Source organism: Brienomyrus brachyistius, unplaced genomic scaffold (genome assembly GCF_023856365.1).
Source record: "Brienomyrus brachyistius isolate T26 unplaced genomic scaffold, BBRACH_0.4 scaffold171, whole genome shotgun sequence".
Lineage (NCBI taxonomy): Eukaryota > Metazoa > Chordata > Actinopteri > Osteoglossiformes > Mormyridae > Brienomyrus > Brienomyrus brachyistius.
The window spans coordinates 227,289-251,183 of NW_026042446.1; the positions used below are offsets into that span (position 1 = coordinate 227,289).

At 40.9% G+C, this 23,895-nt stretch overlaps 1 long non-coding RNA gene across 3 annotated transcripts in view; it reads left to right on the forward strand.

Annotated features, from left to right (window-relative positions):
• The window catches only part of LOC125728143 (uncharacterized), a 270,792-nt gene that overhangs the window by 221,531 nt on the left and 25,366 nt on the right, over positions 1-23,895 (forward strand). Inside the window, exon 1 of one of the 3 annotated variants that reach the window (XR_007388938.1) lies at positions 17,693-18,108. The exons of the other annotated variants lie outside the window; for them this stretch is intronic. This is a non-coding gene — a long non-coding RNA (uncharacterized LOC125728143). Of the gene's footprint in view, positions 1-17,692; positions 18,109-23,895 lie in introns of those variants that run through there. 3 annotated transcript variants of the gene reach the window in all.

Genomic DNA, 23,895 nt, shown 5'->3' on the forward strand with positions numbered 1-23,895 from the left:
GAACATGCTAACACTGATATCTCTTCAAGCCATCATTAGTGGCTCCCTCATCTGGCCTCAGAAGTGGTTGCATCCCAGAGCCACCTGCTGGTCTTGGTGGCACTTCAGTGTTTGCCTGTAGAGGAGATGCTCAGTGGCAGTGATGGTGGGAGTCCCAGATGAGACAAGATGAGCACAGAGCTGTCCAGCCCATTGTTGCCAAAGGTCACATTCTACCAGAATGCCCTGACACTAACTTCCAAACATCCCACGGACCCCAGCTATCCCCTGTAGGGAAACTGAATAAGAAGCCTTTACCCTGGGCAGAAAATGCATTGTTTGTACAGTACGTCTTAGTGACAGAGTACCAATTTCAGAGGGCATTTTGTTGAAAAACATGCAGTGAAATATCTAATAACGATATCGGAACATTCAAACACAGCATACAATACAGTTTGCAAATGTAAACAGTTTTATTTAAAAGGACAGTTTAATTTCAGAGCCAATGGCCGTGTGACCAAAAACATTTGAATCATTATTATTCTCTTAGTAAAATGAAAAGCAGAAAACATTCCTGGAGCCTTCAATTTAGCGTGCACAGTGCCCTCTACAGGATTCTGTCGAAACAGCATCCCCGTCAGCCTCGTTCGCAGAACGTAGGAGTTCTTTTCCCAGCGTACCCTTTTCTTTATAAATCCCAAAATCTCCTTACAAATGTAAGTATGAATGTTTGTCATCTTTTTCGGTCACACGAAGCCTTTATAAATGAGATTCCCCCATTAATGCGTTTACATGGCTATGCTCTGTAACTGCGCCATTAAAAACACATGAAAACATCTTAATTGCGTCAAGGCACGTAAACGTAGTCACATGACAAAAGATAACTTCGTGACTTAGCAAAGTGCAGGTTCTTCGTTTCCTCTGTGTGGACCATAGAGCTGTGTATCCGAGTCTGACGACCCGCCACGTTTTAAGATACAGAGAATACACGTCAATATGCTGCTATATTTTGGAATTTTTTTAATCTGATCTCAGGAAAACTTGTCAAGGTATAAAAAGCACACCGCCATGAAATCTGAGTACAAATGTTTGCTTTTTTTTTTTTTAACGCAACCATAATAGAGGGGTCTGCATTTATCACAGTCCCTGTAACAATCTAACATCATAGCACCATAACTACTGCGGATTCAGCCAACGGCGGCAACGTCACTAGTCAGCAGTGTTGTGCAGGTTACTGGAAATTACTACTCATCAATTACCGCATATAAATGTACTTTTAATACGGGTGGGATTGGACCATGTGTCTGCCAGGAGTTTCGACGTGTGGTGGGTGCAAATGGTCGGTGGCGATGTTTCTGCAACACAGAGATGTTTGCTGATGGGTTTTCAAGCATCGCGGAGACATAGTGCCAATGCATGTGTGCTCTCTGGCTAGTTATATTATTTCAGTGTTGCAGCTATGACAGTGCCAGACAATACAACCGTCTAATTGTATCTATCAGCGTACCTACAATACCACCCATTCATTGCGCCATGGTGAGGTCGGGTGGCGTTACATCATAAACGGGAAATTAAGGGAACATGCTGCCTTTATCCATTAATATTTTCACGCAAGACAAAGGTAAAGAGTGCATTTAAATTTCAGCACCTTCCGTGTTTTTTAATGGCAATTAGTTACATTACTCCTTACAGACAAGAGTAGTGGGATTATAGTAACGCCTTACTACCAACACTGCTAGGCTTGCTAATGCTAACGTTAGCAGTACAGCCTTATGCTACTTCCTCTCGCAAGATAAGATAGCGTTACTGTCACTGTGCAAATACAATGAGATGTCTTTGGAGCAAGGCTGTCGACGCCATGTTAAGGATAAAAGTACAAGTAAAATACAATATAAAATCAAAGAAACATACACCAACAGTAAAGAAGAACAAGGATGCGTAAAATACTGGTACCGGAAGCAAATAAACCAATAAAACACAGTCAGAGGAACACTGGAGAGTTCGGAGCAGCTGCGAATGTGCCGCCATCATTGTTCAGAATTCTTCACTTTGCGTTGCTACAGTGGAAGAGTGAAATGGCTGAAGATGGATTACAGAATTTTCCAAGTGTGCTAAACATTCAGTTGTAAATAAAAACCAGTGTGAGATAAGAACGTCTCCTCGCCATTTCCTTCTATTCTGATTGAATGGGTCGCTTAACGATCGCTGTGAATTCTGGGAGTTTGTGGAACGTCACGTCTGCAGCTCTCGCGTTACTTGCTGCCAGGAAGGAATTCTATTTAAATACTTCAATACATTTTATTTATAACATTTTCTGTTTTTAGGCGTGTCTTCTAAATTTACGGTGCTTCTATTATCTTTCCGCGCTTTTGTCAATATATATCGTGTGTCTGGTCATTTGATTAAAGTGCTTGAAGACTTTGCCGCGCGCTGACACTAATCGACCACCATATCTTAGCAACCGCATCATAACAATTCTAATTCCGTTTCGAGTTTTGATTCAAACATTCAAAGCAGCTCAGATTTGCACTTTCCCAGCAAAAGACAAGACGCGAAAGATGTCTGCCTTCATCTACCTGCGGAGAATCGACTGGCTCCTGCCAAATGACGCCGTCAGTGTCCGGATTGCTCCGGAAGACATCCCCGGTTCAGTCAGCCATGGTAAGAACGGCAAAATGATGCCTAGAATATCTCAGCACTCGAAGAATGAAAGTCAGAACAGGCTTGGCTGGTCTTGTTGAATCTTGCAGTCTGTGATAACTATCTTATTTTGGAACTACGTGTCTTAGGATACTAAATAATAAAATGGTTCACCTTTAGCCCAACGGTGATTTGTTACCATGAAGCAGTAAAAATACGGGGCTCTTTTCAGCATGTCTGCTGTACTGCACAATGAAATCCGTAAAATCTGTGGCTGTGATGTGTTTGAACATAACAGGAAAGCGACGTCAAATGGTAAGGTAACAGGTGAACATGTCCCACATTGGCAAAAGCCAGCCAACGGGAGTAACCCCCCTCCTTCTGGGGGTGTGCCTAAATTCTCGTCTGAACGCGCTCATTTATTCACTTGCAGGGTGTTGCCATGAGATGGCGCTTTCTTTACAAAAACACATTTTAGTTGTGGTCACAAGTTCATACACAAGTACAACAAGTATCAACGAGAATCTTTTGGTAGCCATTAGCAAGCTTCTGGCATAATTGATACTTTAAAGTAAACTGAAGCTACAGCCAAAGTTTTTACAACACCGGAGACAAACAGGGCTAGGTACTTGGATAGCGAGCATGCCGGTACATACTAATCCAGCGCTATGATGTCATACAGTAACGAGACAGGAACTGTTTTGAAGCTTGGCATCCTGATCAGGAGTGACAATTTGTTGTTCTAATATTCATTTATTGTTTTGCATTGTTCCTGGAATAATGTGATTGCACATTTTATTCATCGACGTTTAATCCGTTGCATGTTATAAACTGTAAAAAGGCTAGTATTGTGTCTTTTCTTACAGTTGTTTTCAATTGCTAAGACAGGGTAGTATCTAGGGTAGCATCTCCACATGCCTGATCCATCCTTGGCATTGCTCTGGAGGAATATCCTGGCATCCAACATTCATTGTTTGATCTTGTGTCAACTGACATAATTTCTTTGTATTATGTGTTTTTTACAATCTGTTTTAGAAAGGGTCTTGATAGTGATTTAGCAAAATGACATGTTTCAGTTTTGACTGTCTTATTAGCAGTTTTTGGGTCAGTATGTAGGTATGTGCAAATTGGCCTCTGAAAATGTAATATTGTGAGTGAGACAGGAATCCATGGCTTTTGAAGCATTTAGTCATTGATTGCATTTTGTATGAAAGCAAAGTGAAATGCTAAACAGTTTAGCCCACATAAGTAAATGTTGTGGTGACTGCATGAAGAGTTTTGAGAAAGCAACTTCAGTATTGCAGTATTTGTCTTAGCAAATGAAAAAAAAACCTGTAAAATTCACACTGCCTTTCCAAACTGATTGGTGTGAAGAGCAGTGACAGACAGTCCAGACTGATGGGCCATTGACAGTATGCAAAGGTCTGGTGACTCCAAAGTCACTTCAAAGTTGTAACACTTTAGTAATCAAACCTCATACAATTTTCTGAATGTCTCATTCACCTTTGTGTAGCCATCCCCTATGTCTGTAAGCTTCAGAACTCAAGCTTAGGCTAGAAATATTTATAATGTGATTTTTTACAATTTGTCAGCACCACTGAAAATAAGTTTTTGAAAAGTGTATGTTTAAAGTAGATTTTAACAAAAAAAAAAAAATATATATAGAATAATCACATTCTAAATGTTGACAGATTATTGGTGCTGAGTTTGTGCTGAATAAAAGCATTCGTAGCACTTTGGGATAAATGTTTTTTAGACAGGTGAAATATTTAACAGTTTTTCTGAATTGCTGAAATATTAGAAATCGTTTTGGGAACAAAACTGCCGATTGCCAAAAGTCATTTATTGAATCAGTTACTTCTTTGGCAAAACTTTAAACCATGGTCACCTAGTTAGACACAATTTGCAGATCTCAGTCATCCTTTTTGCAAAACTCAAAACACATTCCCATTCATCAAAACACATTTTGCGCTATGGTGAACTTTGATGCAAAATAGAAAACACAGGCCACAGAAGTGAAGCGCAGCCAGCACACAGTAGTCATTTGAACACAATGACTCAAAACTATTCACACACATTTCTAAACATTTGAGGAAGCCAAAGAGTGACTAGAACATAGAATACGTGCCATAGAAGGATAGGAGTTGCATTTTGAAGTCAAGGTACAAATGGGTCACACAGAGGATTCTTTCTGCATCACTCAACAAGGGATAGCATCGCTAGACCCAGCCCTGAGACATGGCGATGAGGCAGGATGAATATTCTTCTGTGACTCTGGCTTGGCAGTTGCACAACATTTTACTGTAATATGCCTCTCGTTTGTTTACTTTTTGGCGTTGTTCTTTACAGTCACTTTTCTGGAGTACTGAGTATGGCAAACGTTACATATTAATTATCAGTCATATGGTAGACGACCATAATTTTTTTTAACTATTATTATAGTCTTACGGTTTCTCATTTACATGTCAACAACAGTTTTGATTGGTACTGTTTTCATTTTTTGCTGTAGAGTGCTATGACTGTTCAGTAGTGTACCTTTACCCAACTGACGAGATGCATGGTCTGAAAACAGTGTTTGCTTTTGAGCAAAGATAATATAGTTTTGAGAAGATTGTTTGATTTTGCAAGACAAGCGTAAGGTTTTGTGAGTTTAGCTTGAATTTTAGAGTTTGTGCTTAGTGGTTTGATTACAGGAGATGAGAGATTTTAGGACATGTGTTTTAGCAATTCAGAAAAACAGTAAAATGTCAAGGCCTGTCAGACTACTTTGAAAGTGGGTGAGAGGCCTCAGACTCCATAGGGTTACAGTAAATACTTGTTATGCTATGTTTCTTTTATGTTCCTCTTTTTGTGTCTGGTACTATGACAAAAAATCCCAGTCTATCTATCTAGTGCTACTTCATTATCCCATTGTCTTTCTGCAATGTTCTCATGTACAGTACTGTCAGCAAAACAGCATGATACTACCACCACCATGCTTGACCGTTGGTTCAGTGTTCTTAGGTTAAGAAAACAACCTCACCTTGATCCCCTGCAAACATATCTCTTTTCATTGTGGCCAAGCAGAGAAGTTTATGACAGATTCACACGTCATCGTGACTGCCCCCAGCCCTCCTGTGAATGTGCAGCCATCAGCAGCCTTTCAGACTGTTAGCCAGAAGGAAAGACAGAACAGACTAAGGAATGCGTCCGTTTTATTCAAGCACAGTACAGAACCATAAGCATTTTTATTTTTCATTTTCCACTCTGTCCACCTTTATTCTCCACAAGCAACCGTATTACTTTGTTTAGGCCTGTAATTATTGTATTGCACACATCTTGGGTCCGCCTTATCTCCAAAAGGTGAAGTAAAATACAAAATTCTAATTTCATCAATAAACTGACTAAAACACATTTTGCTAGTTTTAGGCCATCTTTGCCTCACAACAGAAACAATTTCTTACATTTCTCAGGCCATCTATTGCAGTGTAGTCAGTTTATTAATGAAATTGGAATTTTGTCTAAATATAAGAAAATTATACTTCCTTAGATTTTCATTTTCTGCAGTGGAGTTACAATACCTGATTTCAGGTAAGTCATTTCTGCTTCCATAATCACTGCTCTCCCTGGTGGATGGATAAATCATTGCAAGTACTTTACACACATCATCGTGGGGGATCTCATTATAGCCAAGGTGCCACCCAAGGCCCAGCAGGGACCTGTCATGGACCAGCCAAGGACCAGCCAAGGCCCCATCATGGAAACAGGGGAAAATTCAAGCGGCTACATCTGTAAATTTGGTGCACATGAACCTTTCCAGTGTTGTTTTTCGCTGTTGTTCTGCATATCAGGGAATCTGTGCACTACATGGTGTGTTTTTATAGGTCAAGTTCCCCTGCTGAAATGCAGGCAGCCCAATTCAAGACCAGCGCATAAGTCTCCCAAGCATGTGTTTCCTATATCCGATAAGATGGCAGAATTTCTCTCAATGTGCAATACTGACTGCCAAGTGCGATATCTGTGATGTATGTGATGTACTTTTCTTGTAGAGTGACATAAGGATTCACTTTAATTAAATGTGTGTCCCCTATCTTTATAATCCAAAAGGACGAACCAGTACCAGCAGTGGAGGCCGTCAGAAGAAATGCCGCACTGGGCCACCGGCACCCAGCTCCCAAACCATATCTGGATCTGCTCCCATCCCGTTGGCGACCAGCAGGGCTCAGCAGGGCAGAAGACGCCGTAGAAATACGGCGGGAGGCCGGTCAGGCCGTAGAAAGAAGTGTAAAAAACAGAAGGGGCCATTTACAAAAAATTTGCAGAACCTGCTAACCTTCAGTAACCCCTTTGATTCAATCCAGGTGGGTGACAAGATCCCGTGTGTGGATCTCACCCAGAGTGACGACGAGGTTGCTACCATCCTGTGTCGCACTCCATCAATGTCAGAGCCTGAGCCCTGCTCACCAGCCTTCTCCTCCACTTCCTTCTTATTTCCATCACCAGTCCCATCCTCTTTTGCCTCCTCTCCATCCCCATCTTTTTTTACAGACTCTCCTCCTCCGTCACCATGTGTAGTCTCACCTGTAAGCCCATCTCCACACCCATCTTCACCTCCAGCCACAGTTCATCCCACCCCTCTGTATCAGGTTCCAGCGCAAGCTGCAGCCCCCTCATCTGAGCTGGTTACGGGTCCGACACCCCTACTTATTTCCCCTTCTGTTGTTTTTGAGAAAATGGAAAGATTCAATAAGATGCATAACTTTTATCTATGCAACTATTCTAAAATGACCTATGATGCCAAGTGCCTTGCTCATTACTGGTGTAATCAGTTTTGGAATGATTTTCAACATGCAGTTTACATCTGCAAGCAGGGGAAGAATCAAAATTCAGAGAATCACTACTCATATGGTGATAATGAGGGTGCCCAAGCTGAGCTGATATTTGATGATGAGGCGCTGGATCAGCTAAGTGCCATCCCCGGGGTCCTGGAGATGGCTGTGGAGATGGGCTATCAGTGTGATGTAAATAGTTTTTCATAGAACCTGTAAATAATTAGGTGAGACATCTCACAAGTACTTAGGATAATATAAGATTAAGGTAGTTTAACCTTATCTTAACTAATCCTAAGATTGTATGATATAAGATTACATAGGATAAGACTAAGAATAGGTTAAGATAAGGTTGTATATAATGTAAGATAACATAGAATAAGATAAGACTAAGATAGGATAAGTTAAGATTAAAGTAAGATAGTATGACATAAGATTACATAGGATAAGATAAGAATAGGTTAAGATAAGACTTCTTATTCTTGTTTTTCTATTAAATAAATATGGATTATTTTGCGTATGGTTTGTGTCTGTGAGGTTATTTAAAATATTGTGAAGTTTGACACAAAATTTGATTAGTTTAAATAATGATTGGTTAAACTGATGTACATGTAGAGAATTGTAGTGGTCTTGCTATTGAATTAAAGGACTCTTCAGATCTCAAGTGCAGTGCAAAAAGTATAGAGGGGTAATTCATTAAATGCTGCACGCACAGGGACATTTTTTTGGTGTTAAATCCAAATTGCATGACCATTCTACTGCAAATACAGGCCTTTAAGTTTAAAGGTGCCATGGAACTCTACTTTGAAAGCTTGTGAAACAGCAAAAAAGTTGTTGTTTCTTTGTTTTCTGCACATGCGTCCACCAACCGGAAGGAGCCAGAGAGTGGCATTAAGAGTCTGCAGCTGTGTATTATTGCAACAGTAGACTAAGCTAATTTCCTAGATCCTTAAATTTGCAAGCACTCATTTGAAGAGACAATGAACCTTTACCATATGTAAACTTAATCAACTTAAAACACATAAAAGACATTCTCCTTCACCTTCTCCCTTATACTACAAGCCTTCCATTTCAGTTTAGCTGATTTTTAACACAGCTGACTTCTCCACTTGTAATGAATCCTGCATATGTGACAAACCACGATACGCCACTGCCTGGTCATGCCTGTGAAGTTAACTAGAATGTCACTAGCAGGCTGGCAAATTAATCCACAAGTTGTAGAGTACAGCACTGCTGCTTGCTAATTGCTTTATTTTTCCCGCCTATAATGACATTCAGTGAGGAATATTTGATAGCGTACTTTCCTGCATACTTTGTCAATTTGCACCAGGCACCAACGCAGCTTCTCCCCTTGGTTTACTAGTCATGGGAAAACAATGTTCGCGGTGAGCAAGCTGGGCCCAACAGGGTGTGTCACGTGACTTACTTGCATCTTGCCACAGGCAGTGATGGGCTATATTAAAATGTCTGTAAGCCTAGTGATAAAGGTCCTTAAAATGACAGAAAGCAAACTAATAAATAAAACTACACATTTTTGTTAATACTTTCAAATGCGTCAGACACATACAGTAAGATCTCTCAAAGTATTTTCTGACATTTTTTTTTCCCGCCCACTAAAATACAAATCAGAAAATGCTCAGAAGCAATTACACATGTATTCTAAATACGTTGAACTACATCCACACTAGGGAAACTTAAAATATTATCTTGACAGTTGGTTAAAACCAGGCACAACTTGAGGAATAATGGAACTCAAAATGGGCTGGGATATCCCTGATCTGTCTGCCAGTTCCTTTCGGTATGTTCCGCGACAAATTCATCGTTCAGTTCTACCAGAATCACTCTTGGCACTCTGAAAGAGCGGATAAGCCACAAATCATCACTGGGAAGATAATCATTGTCATCTCTAAATACTCCCTCCCTTAATATTTGGGCACAATGTCCTCTGCCATAATCAAGCTGCATGTTATGGATTTTTACACTGATGGTTCACACTCTTCCCCAATCAGGAACCGTGGGTTGACAGATTGATCCGCGCTGCAGTGAACGCCCAGACCACCGCTTATAATGCTGGTCTCAACACTGGACTTTCTACTACGGCGCTGTGGAGAGCATCCCGACTCAGAACATTACTTCCTGATTTGGGAATAGCTGTGTTCAGGATCGAAAAGCCTGCAATTATTTAAATCTGATTTTAGGAAAACTTGTCATGGTATAAAAAGCACACCACCAAATGCATGAAATCTGAGTAAAATGTTTACCTTTTTAACGCAACCATAATAGAGGGGTCTGCATTTGCATTTATCACAGTCCCTGTAACAATCTAACATCATAGCACCACAACTATTGCGGATTCAGCCAACGGTGGCAACGTTACTAGCCAGCAGCGTTGTGCAGGTTACTGGAAATTACTAGTTATCAATTACTGCATATAAAAGTACTTATAACGAGGGTGGGACTGGGCCATGAGTCTGCGAGGAGTTTCGACGTGTGGTGGGTGCGGCAAGGGGCAGCATCAGCGCATGCTCCCCCAGCTTGACCTAACCTGTATATATATATATATATGTATATATATAGCCTGATAAAGGAAGATAAGAGTGGGCTAAAGGTTGCATATTGATCACTTTAACATCGCGCCAACATCGGGGGAATATGGAATCAAATGATCGGTGGCGATGTTTCTGCAACACAGAGATGTTTGCTGATGGGTTTTCAAGCATCGCGGAGATATAGTGCCAATGCATGTGTGCTCTCTGGCTAGTTATATTATTTCAGCGTTGCAGCCATGACAGTGCCAGACAATACAACCGTCTAATTGTATCTGTCAGCGTACCTACAATATCACACATTCATCACGCCACGGTGAGGTCGGATGGCGTTACATCATAAACAGGAAATTAGGGGAACATGCTAACACTGATATCTCTTCAAGCCATCATTAGTGGCTCCCTCATCTGGCCTCAGAAGTGGTTGCATCCCAGAGCCACCTGCTGGTCTTGGTGGCACTTCAGTGTTTGCCTGTAGAGGAGATGCTCAGTGGCAGTGATGGTGGGAGTCCCAGATGAGACAAGATGAGCACAGAGCTGTCCAGCCCATTGTTGCCAAAGGTCACATTCTACCAGAATGCCCTGACACTAACTTCCAAACATCCCACGGACCCCAGCTATCCCCTGTAGGGAAACTGAATAAGAAGCCTTTACCCTGGGCAGAAAATGCATTGTTTGTACAGTACGTCTTAGTGACAGAGTACCAATTTCAGAGGGCATTTTGTTGAAAAACATGCAGTGAAATATCTAATAACGATATCGGAACATTCAAACACAGCATACAATACAGTTTGCAAATGTAAACAGTTTTATTTAAAAGGACAGTTTAATTTCAGAGCCAATGGCCGTGTGACCAAAAACATTTGAATCATTATTATTCTCTTAGTAAAATGAAAAGCAGAAAACATTCCTGGAGCCTTCAATTTAGCGTGCACAGTGCCCTCTACAGGATTCTGTCGAAACAGCATCCCCGTCAGCCTCGTTCGCAGAACGTAGGAGTTCTTTTCCCAGCGTACCCTTTTCTTTATAAATCCCAAAATCTCCTTACAAATGTAAGTATGAATGTTTGTCATCTTTTTCGGTCACACGAAGCCTTTATAAATGAGATTCCCCCATTAATGCGTTTACATGGCTATGCTCTGTAACTGCGCCATTAAAAACACATGAAAACATCTTAATTGCGTCAAGGCACGTAAACGTAGTCACATGACAAAAGATAACTTCGTGACTTAGCAAAGTGCAGGTTCTTCGTTTCCTCTGTGTGGACCATAGAGCTGTGTATCCGAGTCTGACGACCCGCCACGTTTTAAGATACAGAGAATACACGTCAATATGCTGCTATATTTTGGAATTTTTTTAATCTGATCTCAGGAAAACTTGTCAAGGTATAAAAAGCACACCGCCATGAAATCTGAGTACAAATGTTTGCTTTTTTTTTTTTAACGCAACCATAATAGAGGGGTCTGCATTTATCACAGTCCCTGTAACAATCTAACATCATAGCACCATAACTACTGCGGATTCAGCCAACGGCGGCAACGTCACTAGTCAGCAGTGTTGTGCAGGTTACTGGAAATTACTACTCATCAATTACCGCATATAAATGTACTTTTAATACGGGTGGGATTGGACCATGTGTCTGCCAGGAGTTTCGACGTGTGGTGGGTGCAAATGGTCGGTGGCGATGTTTCTGCAACACAGAGATGTTTGCTGATGGGTTTTCAAGCATCGCGGAGACATAGTGCCAATGCATGTGTGCTCTCTGGCTAGTTATATTATTTCAGTGTTGCAGCTATGACAGTGCCAGACAATACAACCGTCTAATTGTATCTATCAGCGTACCTACAATACCACCCATTCATTGCGCCATGGTGAGGTCGGGTGGCGTTACATCATAAACGGGAAATTAAGGGAACATGCTGCCTTTATCCATTAATATTTTCACGCAAGACAAAGGTAAAGAGTGCATTTAAATTTCAGCACCTTCCGTGTTTTTTAATGGCAATTAGTTACATTACTCCTTACAGACAAGAGTAGTGGGATTATAGTAACGCCTTACTACCAACACTGCTAGGCTTGCTAATGCTAACGTTAGCAGTACAGCCTTATGCTACTTCCTCTCGCAAGATAAGATAGCGTTACTGTCACTGTGCAAATACAATGAGATGTCTTTGGAGCAAGGCTGTCGACGCCATGTTAAGGATAAAAGTACAAGTAAAATACAATATAAAATCAAAGAAACATACACCAACAGTAAAGAAGAACAAGGATGCGTAAAATACTGGTACCGGAAGCAAATAAACCAATAAAACACAGTCAGAGGAACACTGGAGAGTTCGGAGCAGCTGCGAATGTGCCGCCATCATTGTTCAGAATTCTTCACTTTGCGTTGCTACAGTGGAAGAGTGAAATGGCTGAAGATGGATTACAGAATTTTCCAAGTGTGCTAAACATTCAGTTGTAAATAAAAACCAGTGTGAGATAAGAACGTCTCCTCGCCATTTCCTTCTATTCTGATTGAATGGGTCGCTTAACGATCGCTGTGAATTCTGGGAGTCTGTGGAACGTCACGTCTGCAGCTCTCGCGTTACTTGCTGCCAGGAAGGAATTCTATTTAAATACTTCAATACATTTTATTTATAACATTTTCTGTTTTTAGGCGTGTCTTCTAAATTTACGGTGCTTCTATTATCTTTCCGCGCTTTTGTCAATATATATCGTGTGTCTGGTCATTTGATTAAAGTGCTTGAAGACTTTGCCGCGCGCTGACACTAATCGACCACCATATCTTAGCAACCGCATCATAACAATTCTAATTCCGTTTCGAGTTTTGATTCAAACATTCAAAGCAGCTCAGATTTGCACTTTCCCAGCAAAAGACAAGACGCGAAAGATGTCTGCCTTCATCTACCTGCGGAGAATCGACTGGCTCCTGCCAAATGACGCCGTCAGTGTCCGCATTGCTCCGGAAGACATCCCCGGTTCAGTCAGCCATGGTAAGAACGGCAAAATGATGCCTAGAATATCTCAGCACTCGAAGAATGAAAGTCAGAACAGGCTTGGCTGGTCTTGTTGAATCTTGCAGTCTGTGATAACTATCTTATTTTGGAACTACGTGTCTTAGGATACTAAATAATAAAATGGTTCACCTTTAGCCCAACGGTGATTTGTTACCATGAAGCAGTAAAAATACGGGGCTCTTTTCAGCATGTCTGCTGTACTGCACAATGAAATCCGTTAAAATCTGTGGCTGTGATGTGTTTGAACATAACAGGAAAGCGACGTCAAATGGTAAGGTAACAGGTGAACATGTCCCACATTGGCAAAAGCCAGCCAACGGGAGTAACCCCCCTCCTTCTGGGGGTGTGCCTAAATTCTCGTCTGAACGCGCTCATTTATTCACTTGCAGGGTGTTGCCATGAGATGGCGCTTTCTTTACAAAAACACATTTTAGTTGTGGTCACAAGTTCATACACAAGTACAACAAGTATCAACGAGAATCTTTTGGTAGCCATTAGCAAGCTTCTGGCATAATTGATACTTTAAAGTAAACTGAAGCTACAGCCAAAGTTTTTACAACACCGGAGACAAACAGGGCTAGGTACTTGGATAGCGAGCATGCCGGTACATACTAATCCAGCGCTATGATGTCATACAGTAACGAGACAGGAACTGTTTTGAAGCTTGGCATCCTGATCAGGAGTGACAATTTGTTGTTCTAATATTCATTTATTGTTTTGCATTGTTCCTGGAATAATGTGATTGCACATTTTATTCATCGACGTTTAATCCGTTGCATCTTATAAACTGTAAAAAGGCTAGTATTGTGTCTTTTCTTACAGTTGTTTTCAATTGCTAAGACAGGGTAGTATCTAGGGTAGCATCTCCACATGCCTGATCCATCCTTGGCATTGCTCTGGAGGAATATCCTGGCATCCAACATTCATTGTTTGATCTTGTGTCAACTGACATAATTTCTTTGTATTATGTGTTTTTTACAATCTGTTTTAGAAAGGGTCTTGATAGTGATTTAGCAAAATGACATGTTTCAGTTTTGACTGTCTTATTAGCAGTTTTTGGGTCAGTATGTAGGTATGTGCAAATTGGCCTCTGAAAATGTAATATTGTGAGTGAGACAGGAATCCATGGCTTTTGAAGCATTTAGTCATTGATTGCATTTTGTATGAAAGCAAAGTGAAATGCTAAACAGTTTAGCCCACATAAGTAAATGTTGTGGTGACTGCATGAAGAGTTTTGAGAAAGCAACTTCAGTATTGCAGTATTTGTCTTAGCAAATGAAAAAAAAAACCTGTAAAATTCACACTGCCTTTCCAAACTGATTGGTGTGAAGAGCAGTGACAGACAGTCCAGACTGATGGGCCATTGACAGTATGCAAAGGTCTGGTGACTCCAAAGTCACTTCAAAGTTGTAACACTTTAGTAATCAAACCTCATACAATTTTCTGAATGTCTCATTCACCTTTGTGTAGCCATCCCCTATGTCTGTAAGCTTCAGAACTCAAGCTTAGGCTAGAAATATTTATAATGTGATTTTTTACAATTTGTCAGCACCACTGAAAATAAGTTTTTGAAAAGTGTATGTTTAAAGTAGATTTTAACAAAAAAAAAAAATATATATAGAATAATCACATTCTAAATGTTGACAGATTATTGGTGCTGAGTTTGTGCTGAATAAAAGCATTCGTAGCACTTTGGGATAAATGTTTTTTAGACAGGTGAAATATTTAACAGTTTTTCTGAATTGCTGAAATATTAGAAATCGTTTTGGGAACAAAACTGCCGATTGCCAAAAGTCATTTATTGAATCAGTTACTTCTTTGGCAAAACTTTAAACCATGGTCACCTAGTTAGACACAATTTGCAGATCTCAGTCATCCTTTTTGCAAAACTCAAAACACATTCCCATTCATCAAAACACATTTTGCGCTATGGTGAACTTTGATGCAAAATAGAAAACACAGGCCACAGAAGTGAAGCGCAGCCAGCACACAGTAGTCATTTGAACACAATGACTCAAAACTATTCACACACATTTCTAAACATTTGAGGAAGCCAAAGAGTGACTAGAACATAGAATACGTGCCATAGAAGGATAGGAGTTGCATTTTGAAGTCAAGGTACAAATGGGTCACACAGAGGATTCTTTCTGCATCACTCAACAAGGGATAGCATCGCTAGACCCAGCCCTGAGACATGGCGATGAGGCAGGATGAATATTCTTCTGTGACTCTGGCTTGGCAGTTGCACAACATTTTACTGTAATATGCCTCTCGTTTGTTTACTTTTTGGCGTTGTTCTTTACAGTCACTTTTCTGGAGTACTGAGTATGGCAAACGTTACATATTAATTATCAGTCATATGGTAGACGACCATAATTTTTTTTAACTATTATTATAGTCTTACGGTTTCTCATTTACATGTCAACAACAGTTTTGATTGGTACTGTTTTCATTTTTTGCTGTAGAGTGCTATGACTGTTCAGTAGTGTACCTTTACCCAACTGACGAGATGCATGGTCTGAAAACAGTGTTTGCTTTTGAGCAAAGATAATATAGTTTTGAGAAGATTGTTTGATTTTGCAAGACAAGCGTAAGGTTTTGTGAGTTTAGCTTGAATTTTAGAGTTTGTGCTTAGTGGTTTGATTACAGGAGATGAGAGATTTTAGGACATGTGTTTTAGCAATTCAGAAAAACAGTAAAATGTCAAGGCCTGTCAGACTACTTTGAAAGTGGGTGAGAGGCCTCAGACTCCATAGGGTTACAGTAAATACTTGTTATGCTATGTTTCTTTTATGTTCCTCTTTTTGTGTCTGGTACTATGACAAAAAATCCCAGTCTATCTATCTAGTGCTACTTCATTATCCCATTGTCTTTCTGCAATGTTCTCATGTACAGTACTGTCAGCAAAACAGCATGATACTACCACCACCATGCTTGACCGTTGGTTCAGTGTTCTTAGGTTAAGAAAACAACCTCACCTTGATCCCCTGCAAACATATCTCTTTTCATTGTGGCCAAGCAGAGAAGTTTATGACAGATTCACACGTCATCGTGACTGCCCCCAGCCCTCCTGTGAATGTGCAGCCATCAGCAGCCTTTCAGACTGTTAGCCAGAAGGAAAGACAGAACAGACTAAGGAATGCGTCCGTTTTATTCAAGCACAGTACAGAACCATAAGCATTTTTATTTTTCATTTTCCACTCTGTCCACCTTTATTCTCCACAAGCAACCGCATTACTTTGTTTAGGCCTGTAATTATTGTATTGCACACATCTTGGGTCCGCCTTATCTCCAAAAGGTGAAGTAAAATACAAAATTCTAATTTCATCAATAAACTGACTAAAACACATTTTGCTAGTTTTAGGCCATCTTTGCCTCACAACAGAAACAATTTCTTACATTTCTCAGGCCATCTATTGCAGTGTAGTCAGTTTATTAATGAAATTGGAATTTTGTCTAAATATAAGAAAATTATACTTCCTTAGATTTTCATTTTCTGCAGTGGAGTTACAATACCTGATTTCAGGTAAGTCATTTCTGCTTCCATAATCACTGCTCTCCCTGGTGGATGGATAAATCATTGCAAGTACTTTACACACATCATCGTGGGGGATCTCATTATAGCCAAGGTGCCACCCAAGGCCCAGCAGGGACCTGTCATGGACCAGCCAAGGACCAGCCAAGGCCCCATCATGGAAACAGGGGAAAATTCAAGCGGCTACATCTGTAAATTTGGTGCACATGAACCTTTCCAGTGTTGTTTTTCGCTGTTGTTCTGCATATCAGGGAATCTGTGCACTACATGGTGTGTTTTTATAGGTCAAGTTCCCCTGCTGAAATGCAGGCAGCCCAATTCAAGACCAGCGCATAAGTCTCCCAAGCATGTGTTTCCTATATCCGATAAGATGGCAGAATTTCTCTCAATGTGCAATACTGACTGCCAAGTGCGATATCTGTGATGTATGTGATGTACTTTTCTTGTAGAGTGACATAAGGATTCACTTTAATTAAATGTGTGTCCCCTATCTTTATAATCCAAAAGGACGAACCAGTACCAGCAGTGGAGGCCGTCAGAAGAAATGCCGCACTGGGCCACCGGCACCCAGCTCCCAAACCATATCTGGATCTGCTCCCATCCCGTTGGCGACCAGCAGGGCTCAGCAGGGCAGAAGACGCCGTAGAAATACGGCGGGAGGCCGGTCAGGCCGTAGAAAGAAGTGTAAAAAACAGAAGGGGCCATTTACAAAAAATTTGCAGAACCTGCTAACCTTCAGTAACCCCTTTGATTCAATCCAGGTGGGTGACAAGATCCCGTGTGTGGATCTCACCCAGAGTGACGACGAGGTTGCTACCATCCTGTGTCGCACTCCATCAATGTCAGAGCCTGAGCCCTGCTCACCAGCCTTCTCCTCCACTTCCTTCTTATTTCCATCACCAGTCCCATCCTCTTTTGCCTCCTCTCCATCCCCATCTTTTTTTACAGACTCTCCTCCTCCGTCACCATGTGTAGTCTCACCTGTAAGCCCATCTCCACACCCATCTTCACCTCCAGCCACAGTTCATCCCACCCCTCTGTATCAGGTTCCAGCGCAAGCTGCAGCCCCCTCATCTGAGCTGGTTACGGGTCCGACACCCCTACTTATTTCCCCTTCTGTTGTTTTTGAGAAAATGGAAAGATTCAATAAGATGCATAACTTTTATCTATGCAACTATTCTAAAATGACCTATGATGCCAAGTGCCTTGCTCATTACTGGTGTAATCAGTTTTGGAATGATTTTCAACATGCAGTTTACATCTGCAAGCAGGGGAAGAATCAAAATTCAGAGAATCACTACTCATATGGTGATAATGAGGGTGCCCAAGCTGAGCTGATATTTGATGATGAGGCGCTGGATCAGCTAAGTGCCATCCCCGGGGTCCTGGAGATGGCTGTGGAGATGGGCTATCAGTGTGATGTAAATAGTTTTTCATAGAACCTGTAAATAATTAGGTGAGACATCTCACAAGTACTTAGGATAATATAAGATTAAGGTAGTTTAACCTTATCTTAACTAATCCTAAGATTGTATGATATAAGATTACATAGGATAAGACTAAGAATAGGTTAAGATAAGGTTGTATATAATGTAAGATAACATAGAATAAGAAAAGAGTAAGATAGGATAAGTTAAGATTAAAGTAAGATAGTATGACATAAGATTACATAGGATAAGATAAGAATAGGTTAAGATAAGACTTCTTATTCTTGTTTTTCTATTAAATAAATATGGATTATTTTGCGTATGGTTTGTGTCTGTGAGGTTATTTAAAATATTGTGAAGTTTGACACAAAATTTGATTAGTTTAAATAATGATTGGTTAAACTGATGTACATGTAGAGAATTGTAGTGGTCTTGCTATTGAATTAAAGGACTCTTCAGATCTCAAGTGCAGTGCAAAAAGTATAGAGGGGTAATTCATTAAATGCTGCACGCACAGGGACATTTTTTTGGTGTTAAATCCAAATTGCATGACCATTCTACTGCAAATACAGGCCTTTAAGTTTAAAGGTGCCATGGAACTCTACTTTGAAAGCTTGTGAAACAGCAAAAAAGTTGTTGTTTCTTTGTTTTCTGCACATGCGTCCACCAACCGGAAGGAGCCAGAGAGTGGCATTAAGAGTCTGCAGCTGTGTATTATTGCAACAGTAGACTAAGCTAATTTCCTAGATCCTTAAATTTGCAAGCACTCATTTGAAGAGACAATGAACCTTTACCATATGTAAACTTAATCAACTTAAAACACATAAAAGACATTCTCCTTCACCTTCTCCCTTATACTACAAGCCTTCCATTTCAGTTTAGCTGATTTTTAACACAGCTGACTTCTCCACTTGTAATGAATCCTGCATATGTGACAAACCACGATACGCCACTGCCTGGTCATGCCTGTGAAGTTAACTAGAATGTCACTAGCAGGCTGGCAAATTAATCCACAAGTTGTAGAGTACAGCACTGCTGCTTGCTAATTGCTTTATTTTTCCCGCCTATAATGACATTCAGTGAGGAATATTTGATAGCGTACTTTCCTGCATACTTTGTCAATTTGCACCAGGCACCAACGCAGCTTCTCCCCTTGGTTTACTAGTCATGGGAAAACAATGTTCGCGGTGAGCAAGCTGGGCCCAACAGGGTGTGTCACGTGACTTACTTGCATCTTGCCACAGGCAGTGATGGGCTATATTAAAATGTCTGTAAGCCTAGTGATAAAGGTCCTTAAAATGACAGAAAGCAAACTAATAAATAAAACTACACATTTTTGTTAATACTTTCAAATGCGTCAGACACATACAGTAAGATCTCTCAAAGTATTTTCTGACATTTTTTTTTCCCGCCCACTAAAATACAAATCAGAAAATGCTCAGAAGCAATTACACATGTATTCTAAATACGTTGAACTACATCCACACTAGGGAAACTTAAAATATTATCTTGACAGTTGGTTAAAACCAGGCACAACTTGAGGAATAATGGAACTCAAAATGGGCTGGGATATCCCTGATCTGTCTGCCAGTTCCTTTCGGTATGTTCCGCGACAAATTCATCGTTCAGTTCTACCAGAATCACTCTTGGCACTCTGAAAGAGCGGATAAGCCACAAATCATCACTGGGAAGATAATCATTGTCATCTCTAAATACTCCCTCCCTTAATATTTGGGCACAATGTCCTCTGCCATAATCAAGCTGCATGTTATGGATTTTTACACTGATGGTTCACACTCTTCCCCAATCAGGAACCGTGGGTTGACAGATTGATCCGCGCTGCAGTGAACGCCCAGACCACCGCTTATAATGCTGGTCTCAACACTGGACTTTCTACTACGGCGCTGTGGAGAGCATCCCGACTCAGAACATTACTTCCTGATTTGGGAATAGCTGTGTTCAGGATCGAAAAGCCTGCAATTATTTAAATCTGATTTTAGGAAAACTTAATGGTATAAAAAGCACACCACCAAATGCATGAAATCTGAGTAAAATGTTTACCTTTTTAACGCAACCATAATAGAGGGGTCTGCATTTGCATTTATCACAGTCCCTGTAACAATCTAACATCATAGCACCACAACTATTGCGGATTCAGCCAACGGTGGCAACGTTACTAGCCAGCAGCGTTGTGCAGGTTACTGGAAATTACTAGTTATCAATTACTGCATATAAAAGTACTTATAACGAGGGTGGGACTGGGCCATGAGTCTGCGAGGAGTTTCGACGTGTGGTGGGTGCGGCAAGGGGCAGCATCAGCGCATGCTCCCCCAGCTTGACCTAACCTGTATATATATATATATATGTATATATATAGCCTGATAAAGGAAGATAAGAGTGGGCTAAAGGTTGCATATTGATCACTTTAACATCGCGCCAACATCGGGGGAATATGGAATCAAATGATCGGTGGCGATGTTTCTGCAACACAGAGATGTTTGCTGATGGGTTTTCAAGCATCGCGGAGATATAGTGCCAATGCATGTGTGCTCTCTGGCTAGTTATATTATTTCAGCGTTGCAGCCATGACAGTGCCAGACAATACAACCGTCTAATTGTATCTGTCAGCGTACCTACAATATCACACATTCATCACGCCACGGTGAGGTCGGATGGCGTTACATCATAAACAGGAAATTAGGGGAACATGCTAACACTGATATCTCTTCAAGCCATCATTAGTGGCTCCCTCATCTGGCCTCAGAAGTGGTTGCATCCCAGAGCCACCTGCTGGTCTTGGTGGCACTTCAGTGTTTGCCTGTAGAGGAGATGCTCAGTGGCAGTGATGGTGGGAGTCCCAGATGAGACAAGATGAGCACAGAGCTGTCCAGCCCATTGTTGCCAAAGGTCACATTCTACCAGAATGCCCTGACACTAACTTCCAAACATCCCACGGACCCCAGCTATCCCCTGTAGGGAAACTGAATAAGAAGCCTTTACCCTGGGCAGAAAATGCATTGTTTGTACAGTACGTCTTAGTGACAGAGTACCAATTTCAGAGGGCATTTTGTTGAAAAACATGCAGTGAAATATCTAATAACGATATCGGAACATTCAAACACAGCATACAATACAGTTTGCAAATGTAAACAGTTTTATTTAAAAGGACAGTTTAATTTCAGAGCCAATGGCCGTGTGACCAAAAACATTTGAATCATTATTATTCTCTTAGTAAAATGAAAAGCAGAAAACATTCCTGGAGCCTTCAATTTAGCGTGCACAGTGCCCTCTACAGGATTCTGTCGAAACAGCATCCCCGTCAGCCTCGTTCGCAGAACGTAGGAGTTCTTTTCCCAGCGTACCCTTTTCTTTATAAATCCCAAAATCTCCTTACAAATGTAAGTATGAATGTTTGTCATCTTTTTCGGTCACACGAAGCCTTTATAAATGAGATTCCCCCATTAATGCGTTTACATGGCTATGCTCTGTAACTGCGCCATTAAAAACACATGAAAACATCTTAATTGCGTCAAGGCACGTAAACGTAGTCACATGACAAAAGATAACTTCGTGACTTAGCAAAGTGCAGGTTCTTCGTTTCCTCTGTGTGGACCATAGAGCTGTGTATCCGAGTCTGACGACCCGCCACGTTTTAAGATACAGAGAATACACGTCAATATGCTGCTATATTTTGGAATTTTTTTAATCTGATCTCAGGAAAACTTGTCAAGGTATAAAAAGCACACCGCCATGAAATCTGAGTACAAATGTTTGCTTTTTTTTTTTAACGCAACCATAATAGAGGGGTCTGCATTTATCACAGTCCCTGTAACAATCTAACATCATAGCACCATAACTACTGCGGATTCAGCCAACGGCGGCAACGTCACTAGTCAGCAGTGTTGTGCAGGTTACTGGAAATTACTACTCATCAATTACCGCATATAAATGTACTTTTAATACGGGTGGGATTGGACCATGTGTCTGCCAGGAGTTTCGACGTGTGGTGGGTGCAAATGGTCGGTGGCGATGTTTCTGCAACACAGAGATGTTTGCTGATGGGTTTTCAAGCATCGCGGAGACATAGTGCCAATGCATGTGTGCTCTCTGGCTAGTTATATTATTTCAGTGTTGCAGCTATGACAGTGCCAGACAATACAACCGTCTAATTGTATCTATCAGCGTACCTACAATACCACCCATTCATTGCGCCATGGTGAGGTCGGGTGGCGTTACATCATAAACGGGAAATTAAGGGAACATGCTGCCTTTATCCATTAATATTTTCACGCAAGACAAAGGTAAAGAGTGCATTTAAATTTCAGCACCTTCCGTGTTTTTTAATGGCAATTAGTTACATTACTCCTTACAGACAAGAGTAGTGGGATTATAGTAACGCCTTACTACCAACACTGCTAGGCTTGCTAATGCTAACGTTAGCAGTACAGCCTTATGCTACTTCCTCTCGCAAGATAAGATAGCGTTACTGTCACTGTGCAAATACAATGAGATGTCTTTGGAGCAAGGCTGTCGACGCCATGTTAAGGATAAAAGTACAAGTAAAATACAATATAAAATCAAAGAAACATACACCAACAGTAAAGAAGAACAAGGATGCGTAAAATACTGGTACCGGAAGCAAATAAACCAATAAAACACAGTCAGAGGAACACTGGAGAGTTCGGAGCAGCTGCGAATGTGCCGCCATCATTGTTCAGAATTCTTCACTTTGCGTTGCTACAGTGGAAGAGTGAAATGGCTGAAGATGGATTACAGAATTTTCCAAGTGTGCTAAACATTCAGTTGTAAATAAAAACCAGTGTGAGATAAGAACGTCTCCTCGCCATTTCCTTCTATTCTGATTGAATGGGTCGCTTAACGATCGCTGTGAATTCTGGGAGTTTGTGGAACGTCACGTCTGCAGCTCTCGCGTTACTTGCTGCCAGGAAGGAATTCTATTTAAATACTTCAATACATTTTATTTATAACATTTTCTGTTTTTAGGCGTGTCTTCTAAATTTACGGTGCTTCTATTATCTTTCCGCGCTTTTGTCAATATATATCGTGTGTCTGGTCATTTGATTAAAGTGCTTGAAGACTTTGCCGCGCGCTGACACTAATCGACCACCATATCTTAGCAACCGCATCATAACAATTCTAATTCCGTTTCGAGTTTTGATTCAAACATTCAAAGCAGCTCAGATTTGCACTTTCCCAGCAAAAGACAAGACGCGAAAGATGTCTGCCTTCATCTACCTGCGGAGAATCGACTGGCTCCTGCCAAATGACGCCGTCAGTGTCCGGATTGCTCCGGAAGACATCCCCGGTTCAGTCAGCCATGGTAAGAACGGCAAAATGATGCCTAGAATATCTCAGCACTCGAAGAATGAAAGTCAGAACAGGCTTGGCTGGTCTTGTTGAATCTTGCAGTCTGTGATAACTATCTTATTTTGGAACTACGTGTCTTAGGATACTAAATAATAAAATGGTTCACCTTTAGCCCAACGGTGATTTGTTACCATGAAGCAGTAAAAATACGGGGCTCTTTTCAGCATGTCTGCTGTACTGCACAATGAAATCCGTAAAATCTGTGGCTGTGATGTGTTTGAACATAACAGGAAAGCGACGTCAAATGGTAAGGTAACAGGTGAACATGTCCCACATTGGCAAAAGCCAGCCAACGGGAGTAACCCCCCTCCTTCTGGGGGTGTGCCTAAATTCTCGTCTGAACGCGCTCATTTATTCACTTGCAGGGTGTTGCCATGAGATGGCGCTTTCTTTACAAAAACACATTTTAGTTGTGGTCACAAGTTCATACACAAGTACAACAAGTATCAACGAGAATCTTTTGGTAGCCATTAGCAAGCTTCTGGCATAATTGATACTTTAAAGTAAACTGAAGCTACAGCCAAAGTTTTTACAACACCGGAGACAAACAGG